Source organism: Astatotilapia calliptera, chromosome 3, assembly GCF_964374335.1.
Source record: "Astatotilapia calliptera chromosome 3, fAstCal68.1, whole genome shotgun sequence".
Classification (NCBI taxonomy): Eukaryota; Metazoa; Chordata; class Actinopteri; order Cichliformes; family Cichlidae; genus Astatotilapia; species Astatotilapia calliptera.
The window spans coordinates 63,009,498-63,020,109 of NC_137424.1; the positions used below are offsets into that span (position 1 = coordinate 63,009,498).

The following is a 10,612-nucleotide window of genomic DNA, read 5'->3' on the forward strand; positions in this document are numbered from 1 at the left end:
GCATTAGCATTACAAGAGCTCTGCCTGGTGGTGAAACACTAGCATTTCAACAGCTGTTACATCCTTGATCTATTGTTTTCAGTCACTACACAAAGCTCATAACCTTAGATAAGTGTGGAGCTTTAGATTAGACTGGTTAATGTAATAACAATGTAGTAACCCAATTAAATACAGTTGTTCCAATTTAAAAGCAGTGCAGCTGGATTTGATGTGCTTGTGTATAATTTATTGTAGTTCATGTGTATTTAATCATCTGCTTTCAGTTTCATTTGCTTTGTCCTTGTACACATATATGAATGCTTTTACAAGAAAAAAGCTCCTGCAGCTTTCAAATGCACCTAGTGTGGTCAACCACTACTCGGAAGGTGTCATATTGCTTTCTCAAAACAGAAGAACCAAGTTTGTGGTCAGCAATGAAGTAAACCTGTTTGAGACTGAACATGTCTTTGGCTGAATTGTGGTCTAGTACCCAGACATAATAAGTGATGTTTTGTTTCATGCTGCAGCAGAAGCTATTTAATAAAGCCAAAGAAAATTAAGTGCCTTTTACCATTTGTTTGGTCAAAAATGTGTGAAAGCAAAAGTCAAATGCTCAGCGAGTTTTGGTGACATAATGATAATGAATAACAGGATATGGTTTAGCTGTTGTGATGAGGTGCTCATTCAACATGCATAGATGCTCTCTGTCGGGGACCAAGTAGTAAAGCAGTATAGAGCACACAGGTGTTTAGTTCAAAAATAAAGTTTGTATTTACCCAGAAATGTGAAAAAATGATTAACAAATCCAAAGCTTGGACTGACAAATAAAAAGGTAAATCAACTCAATAAACTAAACTCAAAATAATAACAAACAAATCTCAAACATACATAAGCCAAACTGACCTCTTGCATTGACATATCAGGGAACTTTATTACTGGTTTAGCTAAAATATATAACACATGAAGAGAAGACAAAATGGCTTCCAGGCAATGAAGCATGTGGTTCAGTCCATTGAGACTCTCAGGAGAACTTCAGATGCCCCAGCCCTTTACCAGTAAGAAAAAGCCAAACCACCAGGTATGTCTAACAAAATAAAATTGGTATTAATACAACATAAAATATAATTTAACCTTGCAGCATTGATATGTGTGCACTTCATATAAACATTGCAAGGTGTGATGGAGAAATGAGCTAATTTAATAATGAAATAATATATTGGACGAGTAGTGACACGAACTACTGGTGTGAGTCTTACCATGTGTGGCTTACCATCACACTCTCTCAAACATTTTCTGAGTATACCTGAATGGAAGTGTGACTTACATTCATGTAAACCTGAACTATGTGTGAATAACGGAATTGCAATTATTTATCTATAGCGATATTAACTATCCTGTGACGAAAAATAGCTTCAATGACTTTGGTAATTCCTTGAGTGGGCTGAGTACCCCTGGAAGATGTTTCAAATGTTCACTACTTCTGTGACATATCTCAGCACAGTTCACCCAACTGTGCACAGGAAACATGAACCAGTCTACAAGCTGCATCAAACACAGCATTAGTCTGAATGGGTTTTTTGTTCCGCCCACTGACAGTGAACTGAAACAGTGAGGGTTGACTTAACACAAAAGCAACTGAGCTTCTTTGGAAACTGTAAAACTATATTGTTTCATTGCCTAAAGTCATAAAAATATTCAATTTATATTAAAATTGTTTTAGTAGATGCCCTCTGAAAATATGTCAGTCTTCAGTCTGCGGCAAGGAGACATGGAGATCAGAGCTCTCTGCATCATACTGTGTGAGTACTTTCTCTTTTTTCTACATTACTATAAATGCTAAGTTAATAATTCTGTAAAAAAATATGACTTTGTTTTTGTTTCTTTTTACTTTAAGACAAAAGCATTTTTGTGACAATGAATTTATTAGTAGCTGTAGGATTCAACATGTATCTTAGTAAATCTTTATCTCTCTTCAGTGATGACCATCATGACTCTAATGGGTGTACAGGGTCAGAAAGTTGGTGAGTACCAGCTGTTTGCTCATCTATGTGAAAAATATTTAAGATTTCAGAGGAGACAGCAATTTAGTCAAAAAAGTAGGAAGCAGCACAACTTGTTCTTTTGTGAACCTCTTCTGCTCTCTGTTCTTGGTTCATCATCACAGGAATTGCAGGTTTTTTAATTTACTCTTTTTATTCTTTCTTTACTTAAATCTAGCACATGTAAAATTATAATATTATTTTATGCCATGTTAGACCCCTAATTAAAGATTGTGAATTATTATGTAGTTTAAGTTTGCATTATTCTCCTGAATTGGAAGAAGGTGATAACTATTGCATTAGTTAAACTGATTTGCATTACATTAGACTGCTGATTTATTGTGGATGAATGATATTGTTTTATGATGTTATAAGAAATACTGTTTGCAGAAAGTCATCGCCTTATTTGTCTGATTAGAAGAGAACAGAATATGCTGGAGTTTTCTGCCCCATCTCAGCAGGAGCAGATAAACAGGGAGCCAAGGTCGTAGCTTAGGCGCCGTGTGAGAGAAAGAATGTGAATGTTTAGGCTTTTATGATAAGGTGGAGGCACCAGAGGCTATAAGAGTTTGATCAATGCTCCACCATTTTGAGAACTGAGGCTGTCTGCATACAGTGTCCATCTCCCACGCGTGTGACTATTAAAATCATTGTTTGACTTAACCCGGCCGGACCAGTGTTGTTATTGTGGTTTTTTCTCGTCTCCATCCCCAATTTTGAACTCGTAACACACACCAGTTTCAGTAGTAAAACTTTAAACTAAAGTTTTCCTTTTTCTTTGTTTCAGATGCAGTTTCTCTTCATATTTATCCAAACAGATTGCAGTTCTTTGAATATGATGCAGTGACATTTTACTGTGAAGGAGTCGATTATTGTGAAGTTATGCATAAATTCAAAGGGAAAATAAAATCATGTAACAAAACAAATGAGAGAACACCAACAGGATCATCCTGCAAGATTAAAACTACTTATACAGACGACAGTGGAGAGTACTGGTATGAAACTGAAGGAGGGACGAGAAGCAACAGCATCAACATCTCTGTCACTGGTACTTTTGCAGAAATAATATTTAATGAATCATTTTAAGTTAATATAAAATAAATATTAAATACTTGTTGTTTCAGAGGGTTCTGTTATCCTGGACAGTCCTGCTGTTCCTGTGTTAATGGAAGAAACTGTGACTCTGAGCTGCAGAAACAAAATTGCATCCTTCAACTTCAAAGCTGATTTCTACAAAGATGGACGTCACATCCATAGAAGCTCCACAGGAAACATGACCATCCAGAGAGTTTCCAAGTCAGATGTAGGGCTTTACAAGTGTCGCATCTCAGGAGTTGGAGAATCACCAGAGAGCTGGCTGAAAGTCACAGGTGAGACACTGAGCTATAGTATATACATAGATGCCATATGAATTACTGCCCATGTTCTTTTTAGTAGATGTAACACTGTCGGCTAGATTAAAAAAAATAACTGGGTCAAGTCAAAGTTCGAAAAACATGTTTAGTGTCATCTTCCGTCTGTATGGAATGTGACCTCATGTGGTTGGTCGACCGGTTGCTGCTAATAGGGACAGAATTGATAACTCAGAAGAAAATAGCAACACTAAAACAAAAACTCAGTTCAACTTTCATTCCTGGCTGCAACAATGACTTTTACATTAAGAAACTGTCTATTTTCACTCTGTCTCTTTAGCAGTAATGGACTCTTCATTACTTGGCTAGCTGCACTGAAACAGAAAAGTACAGTTGTTAGCTGTAATGTTCGAAGCAAAGCATTTTTTTAAATGACTGTGTAGAGGACAGCCTGTTTGAGTCAGGTGGATCACACAGAACAGCATTTTTTGAAGTAAAACTTTAAACTAAAGTTTCCTTTTTCTTTGTTTCAGATGCAGTTTTTCTTCATATTGTTCCAAACAGATTGCAGTTCTTTAAATACGAAACAGTAACATTTCACTGTGAAGGAGTTGTTTATTGTGAAGTTGTGCATAAATTCAAAGGGAAAATAAAACCATGTAACATAACTAACGAGAGAACACCAACAGGATCATCCTGCAAGATTAAAACAGTTTATACAGACAACAGTGGAGAGTACTGGTATGAGACTGGGGGAGGGACAAGAAGCAACAGTATTAATATGTTTGTCAGTGGTACGTTTGCAGAAAGAATATTTAATGAGTCATTTAATTTAAAATGTATATAAAATAAATAACAAATGCATGCTGTTTCAGATGGTTCTGTGATCCTGGAGAGTCCTGCTGTTCCTGTGTTAATGCAAGAAACTGTGACTCTGAGCTGCAGAAACAAAACAACTTCCTCCAACTTAGCCGCTGATTTCTACAAAAATGGACGTCTTATCCATAGAACCTCCACAGGAAGCATGACCATCCAGGAAGTTTCCAAGTCAGATGAAGGACTTTACAAGTGTCACATCTCAGGAGCTGGATTATCACCAGAGAGCTGGCTGAAAGTCACAGGTGAGACACAGATGTTTTAAGATAAGTATATGCCATACCGATTACTGCTGATGTTCTTTTTAGTAAAACTGTTATTTGTAGATTTAGATAACTAAACCTTCCCTGGCCATTTAGAACATTGTAGTGTAATTGGAAATAGTGATTTTAATGGATTTGGATGGTTTATTTTTTTTCCTGTTACTTCATATTTTGAGTATTTTTTTAACCATTGTTTACACTCTCAAAATGTAAATTCCACAACTAACCCAGAGAGTCGCCAAGAGGGGAGAAACTCCTTCTCTGCTGCACCACCATGGATTATCGCCACCATTTTACTGACTGCTCTGTTGGTGGGGATAGTGGGACTGTATTATTTTGGCGAAGGTTACTGGGACAGAGGTAAAGAAAATAACATAATTATAATTTATGCATAACTTTCAAAAGTGTATGTATGTATGTATGTCAAAGCAGCAGCAAATTGGGTTAATAATACTACATAATTAATCTTCTTTATAATTGTCTCAGGATGCATTCTTCTGTAAGAAAAGAAGAAACAGAATACAATCATAAATTATGAGATTTGACAACCGCATCCAGACAAAGTAATAAGAGGAAGTCAAAGAAAGACAGAATCTGAGATTTTGAGATGATGTTACTGTATACATATCGTTCCTCTCACTTTGACTGTCTTTCTCCATCAGATGAAGATATTTTATATTCTACAGCCATTTACTACACGTTAGGCCTGGGTAACACTCAACCCAAAGGTGAGACTACTTGTTATTATTGATGCCTTATGTGCTCCATTTTGATAATATGTGATGGGTAGTAAATATAAAAGACAAGTCGTGATAGGAGAGCTAATGTTTCATAACTAAAATGTTCATACTTTTTTTTGGAGCTACGAAAATAAGTTATTATTGGTGTGTAATGCGTACAAAAGCAAATGGTTGCCATTATGTTTTGACATTTTTTGTTTTCTGCCTTTTTGGGGGGAAGGTGGGTGGGGGGTCTATTTTTCCTGTATATCTTACAGGTTGCAGAAAGAGAGCTGACTGAAGACACAATCACATTTAATAGAGGAAAAAAAATTAGGTATCCCAAATTTTTCAGCAATGTTGGAGTTGTTATTTAAATAAGTATTCTATTACACATTACCTGTTACATTTCTTAACTAAGTAATTCAACACGTTATTTTATTACTCTCTGAAGAAATAAATGTGCCCAATACTTATTATGTAACTTTCTCTTTACTCTGTAAAATTGCCAAAAAAAATGAAACACACAGTAAAATTTTGATGTCACATAATTAAATTTTTATGTAATAGATTTTAGTACAGCATTGTGTTACATAACTAAACACTGAAAAATCGAATGTGGTTATGCCAATGTGAATACTTTATAATGCATTATACCCAACACATATTGTTTTTGTAATTGATTAGTAAGTAATACATTGGCATCAGTTTTTGGTGTTCATGTCTATAATTGTTATAAAGTTCAAATGCTAATGAAAACATTATCTCTGTTATTTCAAAGTTAAATGTAAAGCGCATTGTTCAATTAGTGCTGTCCTTCTTGCATGTGCACTTGCTCATAAACAATTCAAGTGCATGAATGTGGTCAACTGCTAATCTGAAAGTGTCGCACTTAATGAATACATATTATTAAAATCTGGGCTATAATGGTTGTATTGATGTATAGCAACTTGAAATGCTCCCAAAAATGGCTCCACAGCATGTAAAAATATAATATAAGCTCTGGCGGACTTGGTTCTATGGTAGGTCTTAAAGGGTTAAACTTCAGAAATTTATGCGTTTCTGCACCGGATCTGACCTTATAGTAACAAACAGTATTTATGTGGAATTTCAAGATATGACAGAGTTTACAAGAAGACCAGTCGGACGCACATGTGGGAATGTTCTGCAGATAGCTAACAGCTATGAAAACTTCCCAGATTTTCGTTCTGAATTTAATGCAGTTCTTGAAAGAAATGTCTGGGTGATGGACATTGTTTAGACTCTGACAGCAATGTGCTACATTTGAACTGCTCATGCACACTAGAGCATAACTGTAAAGAGATGTTAGGAATATGTGTTTTTATGTATTTTGAACTTATACAGTATACTTTTTTTAATTAGAGAGAAGTTTCTCATCTCTGTTAGAAGTCCAGTTTTGGCTAATATTTCATTTTCTTTTATCATTTTGAGTTTTACATGATACAGTCACAAAACAAAACGAACGGGTACACTGTTTACTACCATATCCAGAGCTGTCTTCACCAAATCCAAGCTTTCCAGCTGTAAGACTTAGAAACCTTCAGCAAAAGCATGAAGAAAGATTTCTAAAGATCTATAAACTATAATTAAACTGCTCTTAAACTTTCTTTAATGCACCATGTGTGGTGTGAGAGCTCAGCACAGTCAAATACTTTTGTAAGTAATTAGTAGTAAGACTAATTCATTCAGATGGTATTTTCTTATTAGGTCAGGGCTAAAACTGAACATAGTTATAACGTAAAAGTAATGCTGTTATGCAACACTGTATTGTAAAAGGAATAAGTACAATTTTATACTTTAGCATTTGTCATGTCTGAAAATATTTTACAGTATATGCAATTTTTAGTTAAGGTAGGTTAAGGTATCAAAGTTTGGCATTTGTTGTTGATTACAAAGGTTCCATTTAAAGTTGGTGAAAATATTTTTTAAAATTCCAGTATTTTCTTAATGCCATATTGTTTCTAAGCATACCTGTTATTCATCCATCAAATTCATTCAAGCTGCTTAAAGGATTCAGTCTGTTTTGAAGACGGTTATTCATTACTGAGATCATAAATAAACACTGTACACTTCAGTGCAGTGGTCAAGTGTTGTTATTATTCAGGCATCCTTTTGTAATGCCAAATTGTCATGTTCTCAGATATAGTATTAATCTTAACACCTGAAAAAATGTCTTGTTACTGCCAGAAATTATGCATTTTTATTTGTATGCGTGTATGTTCTCAGCCATTCACACTTGTTTTTATTTCTATACCATAGATGACACTGAAGGAATATGTGATACCACAATAGCCAGTGTTCATGATCTTTACAGTAAGTCACTGATGTATACTGATGCATAACAAGACTGTATGAGATCTATAAGTTTGTTTTAAAAGTTGAGTCATTCTTGTTACAGGGCAGCTTATATGGTTATGAGATTTAGCCATGTTATTGGCGTTGGCAAGAACAGGTTTCTTGTAAACTTTTTCCAATAAAATGTTACTGTACACAGTACATTTGTATTGTTGTTTTGAATATGTTCATCAAGCTCCTTATCTATTTGAACATGCCAGAATTCAAGAGACTGCCACACATGAGCTCAGTAACATGGAAGAATACCATTTATTTTTAATTTCAAACATTTCATAAAGATACACAAATATAAATGTAAAACATGTTGCACTTAATGTGACAATAACTTGGTTCCACTTGCAGGAACTGTTTTGTTGCATTGTTGCTGGGATACTACAAATAAAAGTCAAAATATTTTTGGTATGTTTCTTATAATTTTAGGATTCATGATATAAAGGAGCCTTGTGTACAACAGCTCACACTGAATCAGTATAGCAATGACTCATGGTCATTTTACATGAAAACCAGTTAAAATATCTTACAACTAACAGAAGTGAAATACATTAATAATTAAGTGATGGACCTTCATATGGGTAAATGATTATAATAGCTTTGCTTTAATATAATTGCACTAAAAGCTCCCCAAAAGGCATAACGACTTTAAATATTAACAATGATACGTTTATAGAAACATGCTGTTGTCAAGACCTAGAATTGTTAATGCTACTATGGTTTGCTGAAACATACCACAGATAACCCGGGCACTTAGCATATCATATGCTGGTGCCTGGGTTTCCATCCATGAATATTAAGAGTAAAGGTTGATACAGAAAACAATGAGCAGGGAGCTGGTCAGTTTATATTTTATATACTATGCACATGTCTGGCAACAAAACACAGAAATTTATATTGCAATTTACTGGTAGGCAGGTTTACACCACTTATGATTCAATCAAAAATATAACATTTGTAAATGCAGTTTAATGTATGGCCTTTTAAAAGGATTGACATGTGTTTCATAACTGATTGATAATATCACAATATTCAGCTTTTTCAAGTAATATATAAACATTTCTGTTTAATGGTAGTGTGAATGTAGAAAAACAATCAAATTGGGGGGGGGGGGGGGGGGGGATACCAACCAAACTGTATTTATTACTATGATCAACATAAAATGATACTAGTTGGTGCTGACCTCCTATCAGCACTCTGAATTTACATTACAGCAGAAATAAACAGCAATATTCTGAGAGAATGACCTGAAAAATGGCATGTTCGGTCACACCTAAAAGATGTCTTTCATTTAATGCAGTGCAGAAATACCTGCATAAAAGGTACCTGTAAGACATGGCACCTACTATCAAATCACGTTATCAAGATAAAGAGAAATACTTTGCAGTATTTCTTCTCTTAACCTAATATACAGATCCGCAGCACCAAGTGGATCTCCTGGGGCATCCCATTCATTTTCTACCATAAGCAGACAACACAGTTCAAAGACTGTTTCATCACAGGGGTGTTGACCTTTTGGGCTACACTCTTCCATACACAAAGTGATATCCTCCATAGAAATAGGCTTCAGTCTATCCTCAGCACTGTGCAGCTCTGGAAATGAGTACATTACTACTGGTCGACCCGATGCTGCACTACCACTTAGGCCGGATTTTGTGCGAGTTCCATGTGTTCACAACTTCATCAAGTTCATCCTACATGAAAAACAACACAATATAAGTATATGAAACAGACCATGTACCAGTAGATTTAGCCAAAGTGGAGGCTTATTAACTCATTAATCAACAGACATAGAAAGTGACCTCTAATTAATGTAAAGCCAAGCAGCAACAACAAAATAGCACTTTCACTAAACAGCACATGGACACAGAATGGTGCTGCATGATTCTACTGTTGAATAGATAGCCCAACACTTTATACTCAGTGTGCAATGATTCTACAATATATTTTCAATAGAGAATTAACCAAATGATAGGATTGCTTTCTGAAACCGTGCCCAAAGGACCACTAGGTAACAGACTCCATAGTAATTTAAACCATGTGGCAATAAAAAAAAAAATGCTCCATGCACCTGTGCTGAGAAAGGTGCAGTTACTTCCACTGATAACATGAATACAATTCCATCAAAGTATTAAAATGGAATCCCAAAAAGTTGATTCTGTTCATCTGGATGTAGTGTTTTCAGTGTGAGAAATGTTCTGTCAAAAAACATTCCTTACCTGGCTGATTGAGCATGCATCAAGACATATTAAAATGGAAATAAAATTCATATTTAATTAAAAAAAAATGTTCTAACCATATTTATATTTTCTATTTATGCAGCTAAGACATTACATAGCATGAGCACATGCTTTTACCTGAATAAGATTGAGAAAGCAGAATTGGATAAGACTTTTGTCCAAAAAATCCCTTGTGAAGTGGCCATCATCCTGAAAAGTTTGAAATAAGTTGTTTGAAAATTGTGCACTCTGTTTGCGTAGGGTAGCCCACCATCCTTCTATACGTTGGTTGGCCGTACTTCTTCCGTAAAGGAAACTTTTCTCACCTGCAAAACTGTCTGTGTGGTTTCTCCGTAAAAACATCTGCATTTGTTCGACACAACCATTTTCGGTACCTCGGTCAGCACGTAACCTTTCTGGACATCCACTGATGCATGAAACTGTTTTCAGAAAATAACTTGCAATCAATTTAGGGTCATTGTTTGTGGTATAAGCCTCCATCCATAAAACATAGCGGCTAAAACCATCTATGCACCCACTGATAGCAATACCATATGGTTTCAACTTGTCATAGCCATCCATGTGCCAGAGAGCATTTGGCCCTCTGCAGCTGTACTGTCGTCTTCTCAACCGTCGAGCTCGTCTCAGTTCCACACCTTGAGGGTCAACCAATTTGATTATGCATCTTACAGTATCTTGTGACACCACAAATCCATGTTGAATTGCACGTAGATGTAGCCAACGATAACCTTGCATCTGTCCATTTGTCATGATCTCTTGTTGGACAAAGGCTAGCAC

The 10,612-nt window shown here is 35.5% G+C and overlaps 1 long non-coding RNA gene across 1 annotated transcript; it reads left to right on the top strand.

Annotated features, from left to right (window-relative positions):
- The first annotated feature begins 4,315 nt into the window (after positions 1-4,315).
- LOC113017446 (uncharacterized) lies at positions 4,316-6,104 on the top strand. The gene is made up of 4 exons (XR_013906856.1): positions 4,316-4,491; positions 4,741-4,869; positions 5,172-5,237; positions 5,470-6,104. It is a non-coding gene; the product is annotated as an uncharacterized LOC113017446 (long non-coding RNA).
- The last annotated feature ends 4,508 nt before the right edge of the window (positions 6,105-10,612 follow it).